This window comes from Rattus norvegicus, chromosome 6 (genome assembly GCF_036323735.1).
Source record: "Rattus norvegicus strain BN/NHsdMcwi chromosome 6, GRCr8, whole genome shotgun sequence".
Lineage (NCBI taxonomy): Eukaryota > Metazoa > Chordata > Mammalia > Rodentia > Muridae > Rattus > Rattus norvegicus.
The window spans coordinates 21,332,277-21,345,872 of NC_086024.1; positions in this window are offsets into that span (position 1 = coordinate 21,332,277).

The window sequence follows — 13,596 nt, forward strand, 5'->3', positions numbered from 1 at the left end:
TGTACAAATCTTTTACTTGCTTGGTTAAATTCACATCAAGGTACTTTATATTATTTGGGTCTATTATGAAGGGTGTCGTTTCCCTAATTTCTTTCTCAGCTTGTTTCTCTTTTGTGTAGAGGAAGGCTACTGATTTATTTGAGTTAATTTTATACCCAGCCACTTTGCTGAAGTTGTTTATCAGCTTTAGTAGTTCTCTGGTGGAACTTTTGGGATCACTTAAATATACTATCATATCATCTGCAAATAGTGATATTTTGACTTCTTCTTTTCCGATCTGTATCCCCTTGACCTCCTTTTGTTGTCTGATTGCTCTGGCTAGAACTTCAAGAACTATATTGAATAAGTAGGGAGAGAGTGGGCAGCCTTTTCTAGTCCCTGATTTTAGTGGGATTGCTTAAAGTTTCTCTCCATTTAGTTTGATGTTAGCAACTGGTTTGCTGTATATGGCTTTTACTATGTTTAGGTATGGGCCTTGAATTCCAATCCTTTCCAGGACTTTTATCATGAAGGGGTGTTGAATTTTGTCAAATGCTTTCTCAGCATCTAATGAAATGATCATGTGGTTTTGATCTTTCAGTTTGTTTATATAATGGATCACGTTGATGGTTTTCCGTATATTATACCATCCCTGTATGCCTGGGATGAAGCCTACTTGATCATGGTGGATGATTGTTTTGATCTGCTCTTGGATTCGGTTTGCCAGTATTATATTGAGTATTTGTGCGTCGATATTCATAAGGGAAATTGGTCTGAAGTTCTCTTTCTTTGTTGGGTCTTTGTGTGGTTTAGGTATAAGAGTAATTGTGGCTTCGTAGAAGGTATTCGGTAGTGATCCATCTGTTTCAATTTTGTGGAATAGTTTGGATAATATTGGTATGAGGTCTTCTATGAAGGTTGATGGAATTCTGCACTAAACCCGTATGGACCTGGGCTCTTTTTGGTTGGGAGACCTTTAATGACTGCTTCTATTTCCTTAGGAGTTATGGGGTTGTTTAACTGGTTTATCTGTTCCTGATTTAACTTCGGTACCTGGTATCTGTCTAGGAAATTGTCCATTTCCTGCAGATTTTCAAGTTTTGTTGAATATAGGCTTTTATAGTAGGATCTGTTGATTTTTTGAATTTCCTCTGAATCTGTAGTTATGTCTCCCTTTTCATTTCTGATTTTGTTAATTTGGACACACTCTCTGTGTCCTCTCGTTAGTCTGGCTAAGGGTTTATCTATCTTGTTGATTTTCTCAAAGAACCAACTTTTGGTTCTGTTGATTCTTTCTATGGTCCTTTTTGTTTCTACTTGGTTGATTTCAGCTCTGAGTTTGATTATTTCCTGCCTTCTACTCCTCCTGGGTGTATTTGCTTCTTTTTGTTCTAGAGCTTTTAGGTGTGCTGTCAAGCTGCTGACATATGCTCTTTCCTGTTTCTTTCTGCAGGCACTCAGCACTATGAGTTTTCCTCTTAGCACAGCTTTCATTGTGTCCCAAAGTTTGGGTATGTTGTACCTTCATTTTCATTAAATTCTAAAACGTCCTTAATTTCTTTCTTTATTTCTTCCTTGACCAGGTTATCATTGAGTAGAGCATTGTTCAATTTCCACGTATATGTGGGCATTCTTCCCTTATTGTTATTGAAGACCAGTTTTAGGCCGTGGTGGTCCGATAGCACGCATGGGATTATTTCTATCTTTCTGTACCTGTTGAGGCCCGTTTTTTGACCAATTATATGGTCAATTTTGGAGAAAGTACCATGAGGAGCTGAGAAGAAGGTATATCCTTTTGCTTTAGGATAGAAAGTTCTATAAATATCTGTTAAGTACATTTGGCTCATGACTTCTCTTAGTCTGTCTACGTCTCTGTTTAATTTCTGTTTCCATGATCTGTCCATTGATGAGAGTGGGGAGTTGAAATCTCCTACTATTATTGTGTGAGGTGCAACGTGTGTTTTGAGTTTTAGGAAGGTTTCTTTTACATATGTAGGTGCCCTTGTATTTGGGGCATAGATATTTAGGATTGAGAGTTCATCTTGGTGGATTTTTCCTTTGATGAATATGAAGTGTCCTTCCTTATCTTTTTTTGATGACTTTTAGTTGAAAATTAATTTTATTTGATATTAGAATGGCTACTCCAGCTTGCTTCTTCTGACCATTTGCTTGGAAAGTTGTTTTCCAGCCTTTCACTCTGAGGTAGTGTCTGTCTTTGTCTCTGAGGTGTGTTTCCTGTAGGCAGCAGAATGCAGGGTCCTCGTTGCATATCCAGTTTCTTAATCTATGTCTTTTTTTGGGGAGTTGAGGCCATTGATGTTGAGAGATATTAAGGAATAGTGATTATTGCTTCCTGTTATATTCATATTTGGATAGGAGGTTATGTTTGTGTGCTTTTCTTCTCTTTGTTTTGTTGCCAAGTTGATTAGTTTCTTGCTTCTTCTAGGGTATAACTTGCCTCCTTATGTTGGGCTTTACCATTTATTATCCTTTGTAGTGCTGGATTTGTAGAAAGATATTGTGTAAATTTGGTTTTGTCATGGAATATCTTGGTTTCTCCATCTATGTTAATTGAGAGTTTTGCAGGATACAGTAACCTGGGCTGGCATTTGTGTTCTCTTAGGGTCTGTATGACATCTGTCCAGGATCTTCTGGCTTTCATAGTTTCTGGTGAAAAGTCTGGTGTGATTCTGATAGGTCTGCCTTTATATGTTACTTGACCTTTTTCCCTTACTGCTTTTAATATTCTTCTTTATTTTGTGCGTTTGGTGTTTTGACTATTATGTGATGGGAGGTGTTTCTTTTCTGGTCCAATCTATTTGGAGTTCTGTAGGCTTCTTGTATGCCTATGGGTATCTCTTTTTTTAGGTTAGGGAAGTTTTCTTCTATGATTTTGTTGAAGATATTTACTGGTCCTTTGAGCTGGGAGTCTTCACTCTCTTCTATACCTATTATCCTTAGGTTTGATCTTCTCATTGAGTCCTGGATTTCCTGTATGTTTTGGACCAGTAGCTTTTTCTGCTTTACATTATCTTTGACAGTTGAGTCAATGATTTCTATGGAATCTTCTGCTCCTGAGATTCTTTCTTCCATCTCTTGTATTCTGTTGGTGAAGCTCGTATCTACAGCTCCTTGTCTCTTCTTTTGGTTTTCTATGCCCAGGGTTGTTTCCATGTGTTCTTTCTTGATTGCTTCTATTTCCATTTTTAATTCCTTCAACTGTTTGATTGTGTTTTCCTGGAATTCTTTCAGGGATTTTTGTGACTCCTCTCTATGGGCTTCTACTTGTTTATTTATGTTTTCCTGGAATTCTTTCAGGGATTTTTGCGATTCCTCTCTGTAGGCTTCTACTTGTTTATTAATGTTTTCCTGTGTTTCTCTAAGGGAGTTCTTCACGTCTTTCTTGAAGTCCTCCATCATCATGATCAAATATGATTTTGAAACTAGATCTTGCTTTTCTGGTGTGTTTGGATATTCTGTGTTTGTTTTGGTGGTTGAATTGGGCTCCGATGATGCCATGTTGTCTTGGTTTCTGTTGCTTGGGTCCTGCGCTTGCCTCTCGCCATCAGATTATCTCTAGTGTTACTTTGTTCTGCTATTTCTGACAGTGGCTAGACTGTCCTATAAGCCTGTGTGTCAGGAGTGCTGTAGATCTGTTCTCCTGATTTCTTTCAGCCAGTTATGGGGACAGAGTGTTCTGCTTTTGGGCGTGTAGTTTTTCCTATCTACAGGTCTTCAACTGTTCCTGTGGGCCTGTGTCTGGAGTTCACCAGGCAGGTCACTTGCAGCAGAAAAGTTGGTCTTACCTGTGGTCCCGAGGCTCAAGTTTGCTCGTGGGATGTTGCTTATGAGCTCTCCGCGGCAGCAGCAACCAGTAAGATCCGCGCCACCCATTCCGGGAGCTTCTGTGCACCAGGGTTCCAGATGGCGTTTGGTGTTTTCCTCTGGCGTCAGAGATATGTGCAGAGTGCAGTCTCTTCTGGTTTCCCAGTTGTGTCTGCCTCTCTGAAGGTTTAGCTCTCCCTCCTAAGGGATTTGGGTGCAGAGAACTATTTATTCGGTAGGTCCCTTCAGGTTCTGGTGGTGTCTCAGACGCAGCGGTCCTGCTGCTCCTGGCCCCTCCTCTACGGGAACCCAGAGGCCCAGCATGTTCTTTTCTTATGCTTTTCCTGCCAGTTATCAAGCTGTTCACAGTCTTCTTCAAGAGAAAATCTAATGCTCATCTGCATGAGAGGTGGTTGGAAGACAGCAACCATCTGTAGTATTCTTGTGTCCCACCATTAGCAACAGAACGATATACTACTGTGGTACTGAAGACCCCAGTGAGCTGAGCTCGGTGGAGATCCTTGGGTGTGGTCATATCTGACCACAATTACACTTCCCTGTTGGGAAATGTTTTTTCCTGATTGGGCAGAGGGCCCTTTACCCTACTTCCCTTCCTCTCTCCTTTCCCTTCACTATTAGACATTCATCATATTCTAAAGATTCCCTGCCTAACATGTTTCTCCCTTTGTGCTTTAGCTGTCTTTGCTTGACAACAAATCTCTTATACCCACCAATCTTCCACCTCATAATCTTCTTCTCCAGGGATCTGAACTACCACATCTATACATTACCTCATTATATACAGTTTCCTTCTTAAAACACAATGGAGCAATTTTATTAACTTGATTGCCCAGCATTTCACATCACAACTATAGCCTATTGACATGCCTGTCCCCAGAAAGAGCCTTTTATCACACCAACTAAGTCTACTAAAAATCAAGTTTTGGATCTTCACGTTGTTTGTGATAAAATGCCATCTCCTGGGGGTGGCTTATGGAGAGAATGGGCTGTTTTAAGTCAACCCCCCACACACTAGTGCTTTGCCAAGGCTTTACAAGTTGGACTGCAGCCTGAAGAGAGCAAGCTCTGGGTGTAGGGAGGGCCCCTGAACATGTCTGGAGGTGATAAAAAGAGCAGCCATGTTTCAGAGGGGTTTATGAGGGTTCTTGGATGGGGCCCTTGAGAAGTCTACCACTTTTAACCACTTGGCATCTTGTAGTTCTTGGCACAAGCTATGTTAGAGCTTGCAGTGAGGTTATCACAGTCTATTTGTTCTGCCAAAGAACTGACTCCTGCCTCAAGTCTTATGTTCCTCTCATCTTATTTGCTTCTGTCTTGCCAGGCACATTGCTCCCCTGCGGTTCCTGGTAGCCCCACTAGTAGCTCCTAGTGTGATTGGTAGAGGTAGGGGTGGAAGACCGAGCCAAGAAAATCTCACAACCTGCACTCCATTACTTATCCACTTGGTGTCTGCAGTTTGACATCCCTATGACTGTTGGAACCCTGCTCCTCATTCGAAGGCATTTTCAGACAGATACCAAACACATACCTCTCCTATTAAATACTGCCTCTGCACTAGGTGTTGAAAAGATCGATTCCTTCGGTGATGTTTTGATGTGCCTAAGTACATGAAAGCAAGAAAAACATTACAACACATCAACTCAGACATGATTTAATTTATGGTAGCAATCGCATGACTAACAAGCACTGTCAAGGAAGCAAACTGTAAGACATCACCACAGATGATAGTCACCTCCAGAAAGCCCTCCACAACTACACTTCATCAGCCATACAACAGTCCCATGAACCTTTTGGCATCTGCGAAACTATGGTTGATTTTGTTTATTTTCATGTCTGCTTTGGGAATTGGAAGAAACTAGAAATCATCATAGAATAACTCCTGTCTAAAGGCAGGAATTCCTCTCCTCTGGAGTGGCCATATCCCAAGCAGGCATTAGGTCCAAAAGGTCAGGTTTCCCCCTCCCATCCTGCTGTGTCAGTGAAGATGGTGTGGCCCAAGTTTGAACTTGAATAAGAACCCTAGTGCGATTGCATTAAAATTGGCTCCTTGATGGTCTTTTGGGGTTCATAAATGCTTCCTGAACAGGCACAACAGAGACATATGCATCAAAAGCAGCCGTCACAGGTAAGTTCATAGTAATAACACCTATACTTCAAAAATGAATGGTCTCAGATAAGGACCTAATATTACATTTTATAGAACAAGAAGTTTAATCTGAGCCCAAAGTTCCTAGAAGGACAGGAATAAGAAAAAAAAACAAGTGAAAAAAATTAATGCAAAAAGTATAAAAACAACAGAGCAAAGAATTACTATTTAAAAATTTAGGAATATACACTTAAATGCACACATATGCACATACATACATGATATGTATACACCTACACACACATATATGCATGTAAAAACTAATCAATGATAAAAAGAGTCCATGAATTTAACAAAGAGCAAGGAGGGGTATATAGGAGGATTTGGAGGGGGAAATGATGTAATTATAATTAAAAATAAAATGTATAGTTAAAAATGATACAACCTATGTTAAGGATGTGACTTGAGGTTCTTTACTTTCCTAGTATGTACACTGTAGTCCTTGATTTAATTCATGAAAATGATAATCACATTATCTATTTGTCTTGGTTGCTTTTCTATTTCTGTGAAAAGACACCATGACCATGACAACTTATAGAAGAAAATGTTTGCTGGGGTTTTGCTTACAGTTTCAGACGGTTAGAATCCATGAGCATCATGGTGGGAAGCGTGGCATCAGGCATGTTGCTGGAGCAGTATTCTAGTGCTTACATCCTAATGCACACTAGACAGAGGAAAGGTGAACTGGAATTGACATGGGATTTTGAAACCCCAAATAGTTCCCAAATAGTTTCACCAACTGCATACAAAAATTCAAACATACAAGTCTATGGGGTTCATTCTTATTAAAAACCACTGTACTATTGTTTCATATATATATATATATATATATATATTAAAGTATATGTATATGTACATAAAAGCAAAATCAACAAAACTTTAGGTGTCTAAATAAAGCAGGACTGGAAAGAAAATTCTAATAAAATCAGAAGTGAAAGTGGAATGACTACTAAGAAAAATTTCATGATTAAATAATGTAAAATAACTGAATATATTGCTAGAAAGATATGGCTTTCCAAAGCTGATTCATGAAAAAATAGAAATTTCTCTCTGCTCCTTCCTGTTCCAGAGACAGCCACATCTCCTAGTGCGGTGTCAGCCTTGTCCCGTGTGAAGATTTGTCCATATTGGGTGCCTGATTATCAGGATTGCCTTCTGCTCTGCACTTGGCAAAGTGATGATTGTTGCCATCAGCAACCCCTTCATTGACCTCAACTATATGGTCTACGTGTTCTAGCATGACTCTACCCATGGAAAATTCAATGGCACAGTCAAGGTTGAGAATGGGACGTTTGTCATCAACGGGAAGCCCATCGCCATCTTCCAGGAGCGAGATCCTGCTAACATCAAATGGGGTGATGCTGGTGCTGAGTATGTCCTGGGGTCTACTGGCCTCTTTACCACCATGGAGAAGGTGGGGGCCCACTTGAAGGGTTGAGCCAAAATTGTCATCATCTCTGTCCCTTCTGCTGATGCCCCCATATTTGTGATGGGTGTGAACCATGAGAAATATGACAACTTACTCAAGATTGTCAGCAATGCATCCTGTAACACCAACTGCTTACCTCCCCAGCCAAGGTCATCCATGACAACTTTGGCATCGTGGAAGGGCTCATGACCATGGTCCATGCCAACACTGCCACTTAGAAGACTGTGGATGACCCCTCTGGAAAATTGTGGCATGATGGCCATGGGGCTGCTTGGAACATCATTCCTGCATCCACTGGTGCTGCCAAGGCTGTGGGCAAGATCATCCCAGAGCTCAATGGGAAGCTCACTGGCATGGCCTTCCATGTGTATCCATTGTGGATCTGACATGCCACCTGGAGAAATCTTCCAAGTATGATGACATCAATAAGGTGGTGAAGCAGGCATCCAAAGGTCCACTAAAGGGCATCCTGGGCTATACTGAGGACCAGATTGTCTCCTGCAACTTAAACAGCAAATCCCAGTCTTTCACCTTTGATGCTGGGGCTGGAGTTGCTCTCAATGACAACTTTGTAAAGCTCATTTCCTGGTGTGACAATGAATATGGCTACAGCAACAGGGTGGTGGACCTCATGCCTACACGGCCTCCAAGGAGTAAGAAACCCTGGACCATCCACCTCAGCAAGGGCACTGAAAGCAAGAGAGAGGTCCTTGGTGGCTGAGGAGTTCCTGTCCCAACTCAGGCCCCAACACTAAGTGTCTCCCTTACAATTTCCATCCCAAATCTCCATAATAGCAGAAGGGGCCTCCGGAGCCTTCCCTACTTTTTTGAATGCCATCAATAAAGTTTGCTGCACTACCCCCTCCCCCCCTAAAAGAAAAAAAATAGAAAGCTCAAACAAACTGATTAGCAAGTGTGGAGAACAGAATTAATGAATAAATCTCTCATTAAAGAAAAACTCATGATAGCATCAAGGTGAAATTCTATATAACATTTAAAGAAAAAGCAATATGAATCTTTCTCAAGGTCTTCCAAATAATTAAAGATAAAGGATTATTCCAGACCTATTTCACAAAACTTCAGTATCAAGTCTGAGAACATATTGCAAGAAAACAAAATGCAGAATAGAGTTAGTGATGAACACAGATGTAAAAATCCTCCATAAAATATAGGCAAGCTGATACAAGTTCATGGCGGGAAAGTCTCTCACAGGACGAATTGAGATTTTTCCTTGGGACGTAATTAGCATATGCAAATCAAGCAACAGATCCATCATCCTGCTAGCAGAATAAAGGCTGACTACTACCATGTAACTCAGTAAATGCAGAAGCATTTGACAAAGCCTAAACATCTTTCAGGATAAAATCTCTCTGCAAGTTAGGTCTTGACTAGATGTGCCTAATGCAACAGTCATACGTCTAAGCCAGCAGCTAACACTGCACTTGAAAGCCTTTCCTTCTAAGACCAGAAAAAGACTAGGAAGCCTGTTGTTCTCAGTCCTACTTCACGTGTACTTCTAGAGGCACCAGCCAGTGATCAGATAAGAAGGAGGTATAGACAGCTTCCAAAGGAGGAGTTACTATGGCTGTCATATGACTCTCATTGTCCTTTCATGCCCCCTTTGTGAGTTAACGTCTTTAAAATAGCCAGGAACTTGGGAGGGAATGGGAAGACCTGTACTCCTTCTCTCAGGAATGCTGGAACTTAGTCTCTCATTGTCTTTGCTCTTCCCTTTTGGCTTACCGCCAAGACTGGCTTTATATAAGTTATATATTTTGTCTTCAGGGATTAGAATGATGTTTGCTGTATATCCTAAAGCTTACAGCTCTTGATACCATTTGCTTTTTCACTATGACCTAATGAGATAAAAATAACTACTATTCTTCATTTCTCAAAGTTACAGAAGTTAACTGCCATCCGATGTTCATAAGTGCGTAAGGAGTTGGGACGAAACTGAACAACAAAACTTCCTGACTTAAATCTGACTTTTTGTTTGTCACTTGACCCAGATTGTTTTATAGTAAATATTAATGAATCTGCAAGGCGGCCTGTTTCACCAATGGATGCATCTGCTATGACGTTCTACAAGCTGACAACTGCTTGCTTTGACTCTTCCCTGCCTCTGCCTCCTCCAGTTGAATGTCGTTTCTATTTCCACCTGGCAGGTCTTTTGTAGACTCAGTTGTCATGGATTTTGAATAAAGAACAATGGCCATTCTGAGTCTATAACAGCGAGCAGTTCTCGAACTGTGGGTTATGACCCCTTTGGACATCGAGAGACCCTGTCACAGGGGTCTCCTAAGATCATCAGAAAATACAGATATTTACATTATGATTTGTAACAGTAGCAAAATTACAGTTTTCATAACTGTAGCAACAACAACAACTTTATGGTTGGGGCGCACCACAACACGAGGAACTGTATTAAAAGGCCACAGCATTAGGAAGATTGAGAACCACTGCTATGTTGTCCTTGGCAATGGCAGGTATCTGGGAGGAGGAAGTCAAGATCCTCCATGATGCAGTGACTGATGGGAGAATGGAGGAGGAAAGCAACACGATAGGGCAGAGAGAACACGATGGGGCTGAGAAGCACACAACCGGGATGAAGCAAGCTTGCTGCGTTTGAGCAGATAATTGTGCAAAGACAAGGCTGGGGAAGGCTGGCCCTACCTTCTGGCTTCTGAGAGAATGAGGTTCACCACAAAACTGGAGGTATCCAGCCAGCAGATTAGACAATGGAGTAGAACACTGTGTGCACAGATGAAAAACGTGGGAGAAAGATTATAGGGAAAAGGGCATTTTACTGATCTTTTCTGAGCAGACTTACTTTATTGCATTTGCACTATCAGGTCACAGTCCATCACTAGAAGTTAGGGCAGGAACCCCAAGGCACGACCCAGAAGGCAGGGCTGATTGCCATTCCATAAAGCATTACCTTTGAGTAAGATAGTCACTCACAGTCATGAAAGTACCATGGGAAATGCTGCTTGGTGGCTCAATCATAGGCTCATACTTAGCTGCATTCCATGTTTAGCCTAGGGTCACCTAGAGATGATTCTACTCACAGTAGAATCTATGTCAACTAACAACCAAGCCAATCCACCATAAACATGTTTCCAGTGTTCCCAATGTGATCTGGGAAATCCTCAATCGAGACCTCCTCAGGTGACTTCAAGTTGCATCAAGTCTGGCAGAGGGTTAAAAGAAATAGTGTAAAGAAATAGCGAATAGAAATGTAAGCCCAGGGTTGGAGGGAGGGATGGCTCAGCAGTTAAGAGCACTGACTGTTCTTCCTGAGGTCCTGCATTCAATTCCCAGCAACCACATGGTGGTTCACAACCATCTATCGTGAGATCCAATGCTCTCTTCTGGTGTGTCTGAAGACAGCTACAGTGTACTTTACGTAATAAACAAATAAATCTTTTTAAAAAAAAGAAATGTAAGCTCAGAGACGTTCAATACCACATATGTGATCTTGTATTTTGTGATCTTGTACCAAGAACAACAGCTACAACCAAAACCATGTATTTCTTCCCCATCCTAACCTGAGGAGGTAACAGCACTCCTGATTCCAGCCTCTCCTTACAGTAGAAGTAGTCCTGGAGGGAAAGGCTACAGCATGCTGGCCCTCACCTGCAGCCTGCCCTGGCTTGTCCACCTGCTTTGCGGGGCTCTCTTGTCTACAATCACCAAGACATTAGGTGAAGGATTTGATCTGAGGCCAAAGCAAATAGCAGCTGAAAGACTAACAACAGTTGGTGTCTGGCCCAGGCTCAGATGGGCTTCGGCGCCTTCCTAGGTAACCAACCACTTTCCCCACAAAAGTCTGTTTGGCCCAGTGAAAACAGATGACTCTTGTGCCGTTGTTTCAGTGTCTACCAGTGGATTAGATCCCGTCCTCATCCCTCACTGCTATGCTGTTGGTGAAGTTTCATGACAACCATTCTATAGACACAGACACTCCTAGCTGCATCCTACATACCAAAGGGACACTGTCTTCATTTTCCATTGCCGTAGTTTCCTTAACAACAGAATGGAATTCATACCTGCCGTAAAGTACGAAGGTTTATATAGGATTTTCTTCTGGTTTTGTCATGAAGAATAGGTCATTTCTAAATGTGAACAGGATAAAATCTAACTTTTCAACTTCAGAGTCTATGATAGATTTATATGGATGGCTCCAGGAATTGTGTCCATGTTTTGATATATATACTTCCTTGTGTTATTAACTTGTAATCCCCTTCAATTAAGGGCAAGTCTTATCTTCTGTCCTTATACCATACAAAGAGTCCTGGACGGTTCTCTGTCTTTCTTTGATCAGTAGAATATGGCAGAAATAGCAACAGGCCTTGAGGTCTACTCTCAACTTCTGATACTCACACAAGGAAGCCCAAGCTGAAGTACTTAGGTGTGAGTGACCCAGACATGGAGGACAACAGGTAACCATCAGCCCCTTCCAGTATTCCTCAGACCTGCTGAGTCCAAGCGTATGGAATTCCATGGGATGCCACCAGAATTACCCAGATGAATGAGGCCCAATTTACAGAATTACGAACAAACGTGGTTGTTAGTTTAGACCACTAAAGTAGGAAAATGAAACACGACGAAGGCGAAAAGGTTGGAATGTTTAGATGATAAGTTTGTGTAAATACTGAAAGGAGGCATGAGGTCAACTCATGATGTCATCTCTTAAACTATGGTGGACTGAGCATCATTTAGTGGTTGTTTTAACTAAATACAGAAAGAACTTGGAATTTGATGAATTTGTAAAGACACATTCCTATCATGCACGTGATTCTTTGAGTAAGCATATGCAATATAACCTCAAATTTCGTGAGCTCCAAGCTCAGGGGCTTATTAATTTCTCTGCCTTACCTATGTGGCTAACACAGTGTTGAACATATGTGTCTGGCCAAAGGTATTGAGAATGTTTCTAACATTATATCATATGTTCACAGTAAGGCTTAGCACCAAATTTTCCAGTCCTTTGGCCAGTCATCCTCAATTCTTTTGGCCTTATGGTAGGAACACACTCCCAATACCAACTTCTCATTAGCTCCTCAGAGACTTCTAAATTATTCTGTAATAAATAATGCTTACAAAAGGGGTGTGGAAACAGGAAGGGGGAAAACAATGTTTTAGGACGACCTGGAGCATTGCAGGCCCAGACGCCAATCTGCGTCTACTTGGACATGTCGGAAGAACTTTGGGCAGAAGACTTCAGAAAATCCCTGACATCCTGCACAGCCAAGTAAAAATGCCCCGAGCAGAGTCCCCTCTGAGCAGGGAGGCTTGTGATGCTACCAGAATTACCCAGATGAGTGAGGTTCAATTTACAGAATCATGAACAAATGTTCGTATCTCCTCAGCCCCAGCACTGATGTGTCCCATACATTCAGGCAGGTTAAGTAAATCAGTGTTTTGAGGCCCATCACAACGCACAGTATACTTGAAGTCACCATTCACTAGAGATGCCCTCATACTTCTGTTTATTCATAATAGCCAAGTTACAGGGAGCAGCCTCAGTGTGCATCAGTACATGGTGGATGAGGAAATAAATGTGCTATATATACACAGTGGATACTATTCATTCAAAAAGAATGAAATCACTGTAGGACAATGGGTGGAACCAGAGATTATCATATTAAGCAAAGTTAGCCAGACTCTGAAAGACAAATAGCACATGCTTACTTTCATACATGTAATGTAGGGGTGGAAGAAGGCCACATGAGAGTAAAACTGTGTCCAAAAGAGAATGAGAAGGGAACCAGGGGAGGAGAAAAGGAGGGGAAAAAATTAAGGAGGTTTGAATGTGAGCAAAGTATGTCATATGCATGTTTGAAATGTCTCAATGTATTGGAGAACCTTGCTGCTAAGGTTGCAGTCCACCATGTCTAGGTAGCTCTCTGATTGGCACAGAATGGAGGCTTCCCTTTCTCAGTAGGGCTTGCTGGCCCTTGTTTGGAGCACAGATGCCTGACCTTACTTGGAAGATGACCCTGCACAGGCTTCTTGCAAAGTACTGCGTGATTCAGCCCATGAGTATCGCTCTCCCCCATATGGTAATTAGGTGCTGTGTTATGACCAATCAGCACGTTCCACCCATTAAAAGATTTCTTATATACCCTAACCCTGAAACAATAAAGTAGAGGGTCTCACTGAAGCTGACTCCCAGAAGTTCTGTCATAGGCAT